Consider the following 11,227-nt stretch of genomic DNA (forward strand, 5'->3'; position numbering starts at 1 on the left):
TCCGTGTGGGCCAGGAAGTGCCCTGGCATCAGGAAGGCCGGAGCTCAGTGCCAGCAGGTTGGGAGAGGGGCTGAACTGGATAGAAGCTGTCTGTCTTCTGAGCTAGCTGGGGACAGTGTGGCATGTTGGCTGGAAGAGTCCCCCATGGTATCTGTCTTAGTCTTGTTCATGGATGTGACACCCTGCAGCCATGACTTAAAGGTGCAGAGGTTTATCTAGGTTCATGGTTTGAGACCGTGGTTGGCTGGCTAACAGAAGGAAGGCAGGGTGGAAGGGTCCAGCAGAGGAGAACAGCTCACATCATGGTTATCAGGAAGGGCAGGGAGAGGAGAGGACCCTCCCAGGCCACTCCCCCAGTGGCTGTCTCTTCTGGAAGGCTCCGCCTCCTAACCAAGTCAGCCCCTGCATCCCATGGTCCAATCACCTTCCAGACATGCGAGGCCCCGCCTCCTAAGTCTGCTCCTGTGCCCATAGTCCAATTACCATCCAGATACACGAGGCCCCGCCTCCTAACCAAGTCAGCCACTGCACCGTATGGTTCAATCACCTTCCAGACATGTGAGGCACCACCTCCTAACCAAGTCTGCTACTGTGCCCCACGGTCCAATCACCTTTCAGATACACGAGACCCCACCTCCTAGTCTGCTGTATTACCTCATGGTCCACACAAGGGGACACAAGAGGACACTCGAGGCCCTGGTTCTAGACTCAGGAGGCCCTGGTTCCTAACCAAGTCAGCTATTGCGCCCAATGGTCCAGTCATTTTCCAGACACCCGAGGTTGAAGCCATCAGACTCTTCTTCTGTCCCCTTATCCCACTGGCTCAGGGCCACACAGTTACTACAAAGCCTTCTGAATGGAGCCACTATGCACAGTAGAACCATGTTATGAATGGAACACAATATATTGCCTTTTTTTGAGATATAACTAAACAATAAAGGAAAATTGAGAGCACTAAGCGCTTACTTTAAAAAAGAAATTCATTGATCAAAATACCTGGAAAAACTGCAAAGAGGAGTAAATTAAACTCAAGGCAAACAGAAGGAAGGAAATAGTAAAGATAGCAGAAATTCATGAGCTGGGTGTGGTGGCACACACCTGTAATCCTAACATTTGGGAGGCTGAGGCAGGAGGATTGCCACAAATCCCTGCACTTACCTAGCAAGACCCTGTTTGAAAAAAGAAAAACCCAAAAAAGGAAAAGTGGGCTCATGTAACTTTCCATGACAGAACATCCTGTGTTTCCAGATGCAGTGTGTACTTTTATCTGCGTTCTTACCCTCTTTTTATTTACTTTGCCCAAGCTCACTCTGCAGAGCCAGTTTCTCTCCCATTTTACCTCAACTAACCTTTGCCACTGCAAACCCAATCAAAACACAAAAAACAACAAAACAAAACAAAACCCAGAAACCCCCCAAAACCCAAACTCTGCAACCCAACAGCAACAAAGGGAGTGAAAATTCATGCAATAAACCAGGAAAGCAATAAGAAAAAATAAAGAAAACAAAGCTACTTTTATGAAAAAACTAATCAATGTCTGGTCAGACTGACCCAGAAAAAAAAAAAAATAGAAAAGACACAAATTACCAATCTCAGGAATGAAGCAGGGAACATCATTACAGACGTGATAGATACGGAGTAGGTAAAAAGAAATTTATAAGCATGCACTGTCCTTGCATCTTAAAGCTTGCACGAACTGGACAAACTCTTTGAGAAACAATTGCCAGAGCTTTCTTAGGAAAAACACAGATGGCCCAGTATACATTAAAGAAATAGAATTGGTTGTTAAAAATCTTTCAACAGGGCCAGGGATTTAGCTCAGCAGCACTGTGCCTGCCCAGCAAGCATGAGGTTGTGAGTTCGATCCCCGGTACAAAAAAAGAAATCTTCCAACAACAACAAACTCTGGGTTTAGGTGACATTTCTGGCATTTCTGACAAATAGTTAGAAAAAATGCCAATTAATGCCCAGTCTCTATCAGAGAGTAGGAGAGGACAGTTTCACAGCTTTTTTTTTTTTTTTTTAATAAAGACCACACAGGGTACCTTGGTCCATGAATGCTCTTGTTTTGGCACAGTTTGGTTCACAAATACAAGTGTCCAGCAAAAAGTGTTTTTGTCTGTGAGCTCTGTCACAGGAGGGGAACGAGACCGTGGCCGTCTTTTCCAGAATCATTGGATGAGTTCCGCTGAAGAACCGAGGTTACCAGGATACCGAAGCCAGATGGAGATGTTAGGACAGAACTGCAGAGTGACATCCTTGGGGATGGGGACACAGACCCTTTGTAAAACCCCAGCTAAACTCGAAGGAAAGGATGGGTGACAGACAGGGGAGCCAGCTCTCAGAGGGGCGGGATTGGAGAGCTGGGGGAAGGCAGAGAAGAGGAGAGAGGGCTAGAGGAATGGAGGTGTGTCAGGTACGCCTTTAACTCCACGTGGGACCTGTAAGTATGGCCTACTGCAAACACAGAGTAATAAAAAAATCTCCAGAAAGCCAAATCCAGCCGAGTGTAAAAAGGATAATACTCTAGACCGACCGGGTTTATCCGAGGCATGCAATTTTTTTTGTCTGTTTTTGAGAGGGGGTCTCGCTATGCAGTTCAGGCTGGCCTTGAGCTCACTTTGTAGCCCAGGCTGATCTCGAACTCACAACGATCCTCCCACCTCAGCTGGGATTACAGGCGTGTTTTCACCTTACAGGTGCTTTCATTTCTCTCCAGCTGACCCCCTCCTGGTGACCCCCCTCCTGCTGACCCCCCTCCGGGTGACCCCTGGCTATGGTTCACAAGTACAAGTGTCTGGCAATGCAATTTGAATTGTAAATGAGGGTGGCATATTTCTCAAAGATCGGGACAAAGCAGGGGCATGCCATGTGGCCTCTCCTGTGGATCCTGGTCCTGTGGATCCTGGAAGACGAGAAAAAGAAATGCAAACCTACAGCCCGGGAAAGAAGTGCTAAATGGCTTCTATTCTCAGTCCACCAAATGGCTCTAAGAAAATATCCAGGAACCCATAAAAAAGTTACCAAATCAATTAGTGAGTCTGGCGAGGTCCTAAGACAGAGTTGGTGCACACCGAGACCTGATTCTAACCTAACGGGCTTGAAATGAATCATCGGGAATCGGAACTGAAGACACATTTACCAGAGCGCCAGTGCTTGCAAAGTGCTCAGCTTCAAATCCAGCCGGACACATGGGAGATGCACGCGTGGAAACTAGAAGTCACTGACACTCATGGCATGGAGAGCTCTGTTTATGAGGTGCATTGTCTCCAAATTTGGGATTTAACCCAGCCCCAAACAAAATCTAACAGAATGTTTACCAGAACCAACAAGCTGGTTACAGAATTCCCGTGGAGAGAAGATGACCTGGGAGAGCCAAAATACATTTTATTTTATTTTATTTTTGTCTTTTTTCCTTTTTATCAGTACCGGGGATCGAACTCACGACCACCTGCTTGCAAGGCAGGTGCTTATGCCACTGAGCTAAATCCCTAGCCCCCCAAAATACATTTTAAAAAACAAAAATACTGAGCAGTTTGGGGGAGGCATTATTTGCTTTAGAGACTTATTCTAGAAGTAAAGTAACTGATCCAGCACCAGAAGGGGCAGAGCCATCCGTGCAGAGGAGGGGGGCTGATGGGAAAGCCAAGGGGACCTAAGCGGGACCAAAGAGGGTTGAAGCGGTGTTTGCCAAAGTTGTGGAGTGGTTCAATCTGAAAGGACAGGCTTTTAAATTTTACATTTTCCTTCTTGGCAGCAAGAGTGGAAGCAAGAACTTTGTGCTGAGCTACATCCCGGGCTCTTTTCCTACTTTTGCTGTTGAGGCAAGGCCTTGATACAAGTTTCCTTCCTGGTGCTTGAATTTGAGATCTTCCTGCCTCAGCCTCATGGAGTGCCACCACACCTGGCTAAACACAGTCTTTCAAACAAGTGATTTTGGAACATGTGGAAATTTATATGCAGAAAGAAAGAAAACAAAAATGAACACTCCCCTTACCCTGCCAAAGCAAAGGAAAGAAAAAGAAACTAACCTGGCCCAAATGCTGTGACTAATACAGATATAAACTCCAAACAGAGGACAGAAATCTGTGGTTCTAGCTACTCCGGAGGCAGAGGCAAGAGGGTCTCTGGACCCCAGGAACTGGAGGCCACAGTGTGTGTGCAGGTGGTTGTTGTGCTGAGTAGGCAGTGCGTTACCAGGACAGCCAAGAGCCGGGACCACCAGGTGGCTGGGATTGGACCCTGAGCAGCACCGAGTCAAGGGGGGAAGTGGGGGCCGGGGACTGTCACTCACGGGGGAGGGGCAAAGGAGAGGAAAGAGGAAGAGGAGGAGGAATCCTCTTCTCCTTAAAGTCATAAAACTTCTAGGAAAACTTCTGCGCCCTTGGTTTTGGGAAGATTTATTCTATCTGACAACAAAAGTCACAGTTCATTTGAAATCTGGTAAATCACGGGGCCTGGGACGTGGGCAGCACGGAGCCTGCCTGGCTGCTGCAAGGTCATGAGTTCGATTCCTGGTACACCCCTAACATTTGTAAATCAGACCCTATAAAAATGTAAATGGAAGAACAGTTTACAGAATTGAAGAAAATATCTTTAACACCCAAGTTTGATTGAAGAGTTTATATCCAGAATGTCACAGGCACTCCCAAAACTCAGTGCTGAGGGGCTGAGGATTTAGCTCAGTGGCACAAGCACCTGCCTGGTAAACGCAAGGTCCTGAGTTCCACCCTGACACCAAACAAACAAAACAAAAACCCCCTCAGTGCTAAGTAACCGAGTGTGGCAGAAGGCATCTCTAATCTCAGCACTTAGATGGCTGAGGCAGAAGGAGCACCTTGAGTCTGAGGCCCGCCTGGGTACAAAGTGATTTCAAGGCCGCCTGAACTGCAGAGTGAGGTTTTATCTCAAAATGGGAACAAAAACAAAAATAGCCCGCTTTCAGTGATGAGTAAAGGAACAAGCCAAATCAAACAGAGACAAAGTATCTGAAACACTTCATCAAATAAAATAATATGGATGCCAGGGCCAGGATTTAGCTCAGCGGCATAAGTGCCTGCGTTGCAAGTGTGCAGTCGTGATTTCCATCCCCAGTACCAAAAAACCCAAACCAAACAAAAAGAATCATATGGACCCCAAACAAGGGCACGGAAACATGTCACTGTGCAGGGCTGAGATGAGGGCCATATCTCTGATGGTTTTTTAAATTGTCTTTTTGAGACAGGGTCTCCCTATGCAGTTCAGGCTGGCCTTGGGCTCACTTTGTAGCCCAGGCTGGTCTCGAACTTGCTACGATCCTCCTGCCTCAGCCTCCCAAGTGCTGGGATGACAGGTGTGCACCGCTGGCTTTTTACAAACCAACGCTAACAGGGGCTGAGACTGGGTGGTGGGCACAGGCCTACTCCGCATGAGCCAGGCTCTCCCTTCGGTCCCGTCCCCAGCCCTATGAGCAGCAAAATAGAACAAAAACTTGATGATATTCAGGGTTGGCAAGGACTCAGGGAGCTGGAAGTGGCACAGGCCGGTTTACGATGGCCCCGATCTGGGGAGGGCCCCAGTGTCCCTTCATGTGCTGCAGCAGTACTGTTGGACACTAATTCGTGTCTGTGTGCACAGAGCGCGCCTGGGTTCCAGATGGACCGTGCTGCTTGAGAGGCCAGACCCACAGGCGCCCGCTGCAAGGTTCCATTCCCGGTGCCTTCCGAGGAGACAGAAGGTGCAGAGCCCAGCAGCAGATGGTTGCTGGCTAGGTGCTGGGGCTGAGGTAGGTGGGCTCCGGGAGGCGGGTGTCATTCTGCTGGACCTTAGTGGTCCTCGTGACTCGGGTAGTCTGTCCAAATGTACAAGACCATGTGTCAGAAAGGGTGAATTTTACAGTAGGTAATTTTATCTCAGTGAGACTGACTCTAGCCGGGTGTGGTGGCACATGCCTGTAATCTCAGCACTCGAGGCTGAGGCAGGAGGATTGCTGTACTTTGGAGGCCAGCCTGGGCTACATAGGGAGACCTAGTTTCAGAAAAACAAAAACAAGGATTGGGGATTTAGCTCAGTGGTACAAGCGCCTGCCTAGCAAGCACATGATCATGAGATCTATCCCCAGTACTAAAACAAAATAGAAACAAAAGCCAAACAAAAAAACCTGACTCTAAAACAAGCAATTAGTCAGGTGTGGTGGTACACTTGTATAATCCCAGCACTTGGGAAGCTGAGGTAGCAGAATCCTTGGGAGTTCAAAGACCAACCTGGGCTACAAAGTGAGCACAGGGCAGCCTGAACTGCATACTGAGATCTGTCTCAGAAAAACAAACAAAAAAATCAAAGCAAGTCAAACCAAAACAAAAAAAAACCAAGCAATTTGGGAGAATTAATGTCTTCACTGTTGAGTTTTCTAGACCATGAACCTGACCCATGTCCGTAACATAACACCTATTAATAAAGTTACATATTTTTTTTCTAGAGGTTTTGTGCATATTCTAGTAGGTCTATTTCTGGATCTCTGGTATCCCTTAAATAACTTTTCTGGGGACAGGGTCTTGCTATGTAGTTCAGACTGGCTTTGTACTCACCACAGGATGGCTTCAAACTCATGGTGAACCTCCTGCTTCAGCTTCCCAAGTGCTGGGATTAATATACATGCCACCACATCATAGTGATCTAATTTAATTTTTTGTGATGCTGAGGATTGAATCCAGGTCCTCACACATGCTATGCAAATGCCCTCCCACTGAGCTCCATCCTAGCCAAAAGCCAATTTTCCTGGCTACTCATTCAGTTCCATTATCTAGAAATATGTCTTGTGTGTTGTTTTTATATCCAATGACCTCAGTAACTGTCGACTTTTTTTTCTTTTTTGAGACAAGGTTTTGCTATGCTGTTCTTTTTTTTTTGTGGTACCAGGGATTGAACTCATGACCTTGTGCTTGCCAGGCAGGCACTTATGCCGCTGAGATAAATCGCTGGCCTCAAGCTATTCTTGAACTCATTTTGTAGCTTAGGCTGGTCTTGAAGTCAAGATCAGTCACAAGGACCACATGGTGATTCTTCTGCCTCAGCCTCCCGAATGCTGCAATTCTCAGGAATTGTAATCATTGGTTCATGGGTTACTGTAGATCTACATATATAATCATAGTATTGTGAAAAGTGACATTTTTATTTCTTCCTGATCTCCTGTTACTCTTTTTCTTACCTTATTGCATTGGCTATAGCTGCTATTGACAGTGCCGAACACAAGTGGTGAGGGAGAAATCCTGGTCTCGTGTCTGACATCAAAATGGATATTAACTTCTCTCAGAGGTCTTTGCTATGTGTAATAAGGTTCTTGTTTGCAATTTCTCCTCGACGTGGTGAAATCCGTTCAATGCTTTGTTTGTTTGTTTTGAGACAGAGTTTCACTGTGATGTTCAGGCTGGCCTTGGATTCACAGTGATCCTCCTGCCTCAGACTCCCAAGTGCTGGTATTGATTGCTTTTCTGATGATGGAAATCTATTTCTTTTTATCAGTACTGGGGATTGGACTCATGACCATGCACTTGTAAGGCAGGCGCTTATGCTGCTGAGCTAAATCCCCCGCCCTTGGAAGTCTATTCTGACACTAATGAGCTATCCTTTCCATTGCTGAAATGCATTAGGTAATTTGACAGTTTTGCATCTATATATGAACTTAATCTCCTTTCTCCAGGACCATGAAGCCCCAAGTCTCCTTCCTGACCTTGACCCTCAGGATTTGCAATGCCATGGTGTGGTGACCCACTTGGAGGCACTCTCAAGAGGCTGAGACAGGAGGATAGAGAGTTGGAGTCCAGCCTGGGTAATTTAATGACTCACTGAAACTTGTTCTCAAAATAAAAAAGGGTCAGAGACACAGATCAATCAAGGCCCTGAGTTCAAATCCCTAGTACCACAAAGGGGCCTTACCTTTCTCATGTTTTTGCTTAAGTTTGATTTTAAATTCATGATACCCTTTTGAATTTCATACCATTTTTACTCGCTGGTAAGGTCTATGCGAAGGTACACTTATTGCCACTTACAAGCACATTTTTGGGGGGGCTCACAGCTGAGCTCATGTAGGGCTTTCTAGGAAGGTTTTGATTTTTTTTTTTAATCTAGGGTCTCACTTTGTAGCCCAGGCTGGCTTTGAATTCGTGATCCTCTTGCCTCAGCCTCCTGAGTGCTAGGATTACGGGTGTACACCATCGCACCTGGCTTCTTGGAAGGTTTTTGAAAATCCGCTGGTTAAGTTTCTGCAGTACGTGGATACAACCTCTAGTTTGTTGGATTTCTTTCTTGGTTTCAATATTTGATTTTGTTTATTTTTGAGTCAGGGTCTTGCTATGTAGCTCAGGTTGGCCTGGAAGCCACAGCGATCCTCCTGCCTCAGCCTCCCGAGTGCTCAGATTACAGGCGAATGCCACCATGCTGAGTGTATTTATTCTTTTTTTTTTTTTTTTTTTGAGACGGGGTCTCACTATGCAGTTCAGGCAGGCCTTGAGCTCATTTTGTAGCCCAGGCTAGTCCCGAACTCGCAATGATCCTCCTGCCTCAGCCTCCTGAGTGCTGTGATTACAGGCATGAGCCATCATGCCCAGCGTTGAGTTTATTTATTCTTAAGGATTCTCCCATCTCAATTAATTTCACATAGTTTTTCAGATGTTTTGGTACTTGCGACCATTGGTCCTGGTAGGTCAGCTTTTTTGGGCTCATGGCAGCCGAGGTTTGTGGATCTGGCTCCTGGGTGAGTCTGAGGAGGCCAGGGTGTGAGGCCTGGGCTGGGTCTGGCTGCTCTGTGCACTGCCTGGCCTCCGTACATTGAGCAGCTTTGCCCCCCCCCCCCCCCCCCCAGCCGTTCCGCCTTGGACCTGGGCGCCCGCCTGCATCCAGCAGCCAATCAGACTGCTCTTTCTGGATGCAGTAGCCAATGAGAGCTCTCCTTCTTTAGACTCTGAGGGCTGGGTTTGTATCTCAGCAGTGGGAAGGCTAACAGAACACTGCATTCCTTTCAGGAATTCTGATTGGTTGTATTGGGTTGAAACCCTCTGGCAATAAGTAGGTATTTTCTTACGTCTTTACAGCGCAGAAACAGGATTATTTTGAAGACATTATTTTGAAGTCTTTGTCAGGTTGCTAAGCAAAATTAACCTCTCGTCTCTGTTATTTCTTTCTTTCTTTTTGCTTTTTTGAGACAGCGGTGGTTTTGTCATTTAGGCTGGCTTTGAACTCACTGTGTACCCCAAGGTTGCTTGAACTCATGGTGATCCTTTTGCCTCTGCTTTCTGAGAGCTGGGGTCCATGTGTGTGCCCCTGTGCCTGGCTTTCCATTTCTTCTTGAAAAACGTATCTGTCTCCCCTTCCATTGGGAGGAGCTAGGGTTTGCTTACCTTTTCCTTCCTCTCTCTTCTCTCCCTGGCCAGCCTCGGCTAGTTTAGTGTTTGCTGACCGAGTCCCTGGCCTGCAGGACTGCGCCAGGGCCCAGGTGCTATTTCTGTGGTGCAGGATCTGTGGTCCTGCAGGTGGGCATTTCCCCTGAGGTAGCATCTGCCTTCTCCTGCCACCCACTGTCCCCTTTCAGGCTACAGAACCCTGAACTTCCATCTCGGTGCCAGAGTAGCCTTTCCTCTGTGCTTATGTCACTGGGCCCAAGTCCTGCCGAATGTCTGACCCCGGGGTCCACGGGCCACAGTGCCCACCCTCCTGCTTCTGGACCTTGGGGAGTTGTTCCGGCCTTTGACCTCCCCATCCTGAGTCCTCAGGGACCCTGGGGTGTCCCTGGACAGTGGAGTGGCGTGTTCATGCGTGCCTGTGAGTGTTCACCCATGTTCACCCTCTGACCCTGGGCCTTCCGTCCCCTGGCCGATGTCCCTTTCCTCCCTGGGGTGACTGCCCCGGCTTGAGCTGAGATGTGCTCCTAGTGAGGCCCAGAGCAGGTCACGCTTGTCCGGCCCTGGTGTCTGAACGACTTGGTGTCCTTGGCGTCCAGTCTGCCCAGGGTTGCTGCTGGGAGAGCCCAGTGGAGACCCATGCCTCACACCCAGGTGCCTTGACGTTACCTGGCACCACCTCTGTCTCTAGGATGGGACAGGAATGAGGCTGATTCACCTGCTTCCTTGCATCCTGGGCACCTGGCCACATGGCTGGTCTATCTACTCCATCCCCACCCCCACCCTGCAGGCCGGCAGAGCAGTTTGGACTTGGAATGCACGGTCTCTTCTCGAGGTCCAGCCGGGCTTCCTGTCTGCAGATCTTCTCGGTTTATGGAATTTCAGAAACCCGCTGCTAATAAGGCAGAAGTGACATTTGACCTCCCTCCCCCTCACATCCTGTAACGGGAAGCCAGAGATTCGCTTCTGCCCCACCTACCCAAGGGGCAAGAAAACATCCCTGGGCGGAAGGCCTTTTGCCCTCCGTCCTCCTTCTGGAAAGTTCCATGCCCTCCCAGGGAAAGGGGGATGAGGGTCCCTCGTGGGACACTCGCTGAACATGTGACACAAACCCAAAGCCCTGGGGCCAAAGCTGATTAGGACTGAGGGTTGGGGACCCGGTAGGAGGCTGAGGCTGGCGGAGGGCGGTGCCCCAGTGGGGCCTGGGTTCCAGAGCCCAGGGCCAGCGGGCCCCACCCAGGGAGGGGTGGGTGGCATGGCCATCAATTAGGAGTTTTATTTACCTTGCACAAGTCAGCCAAGCAGACACATTATTTAGGGACTAGAATAAAAAGCCATTCACTTTACTTCAATTGACCATTTAGTCCAATTTGCCTGTTAGCTCAGGTAATTACCGCAGTGATGACACGCGTCATCAGCACTGATTGGGAGCCGGCGGCTCCGTATTAATGCGGCTGCCATCCATACTAATTACCCGCTGTCGCCATGGTTACCTGCCTGGACGCGGTGCTCACGGCACCCTGGAAACATAGGCCGTGGCAGGGTTTGAATTAAATCTTTGTGTTCTCTTAGAGTTAAAAGTGCATTTCACATAAAATAATCATGAATAAAATGAGACCATCTCGCCGAGTTGCCAGGAAGCTGATTAACCGAGCTGCATAAATGCGCCTGCCCCACTCCAGCGTCAGCCTCCCAAACGTTGTGGGGTTGCTAGGCAACGCAGGGGATGACATCACTCAGAGGCCCGCTGCCGGGCTGTCATCTCTGCGTATTTATAGCGCTGTCGTGGAGAGGTGCGATATAGAAGGTATTTTCCTGGGTGGACGGGCCTCTCTGGCCACGGAGGAGGAGAG

The sequence above is a fragment of the Cavia porcellus genome, unplaced genomic scaffold (genome assembly GCF_034190915.1).
Source record: "Cavia porcellus strain 051 isolate PalLab524CR breed Dunkin Hartley unplaced genomic scaffold, mCavPor4.1 scaffold_49, whole genome shotgun sequence".
In the NCBI taxonomy this organism is placed as follows: Eukaryota; Metazoa; Chordata; class Mammalia; order Rodentia; family Caviidae; genus Cavia; species Cavia porcellus.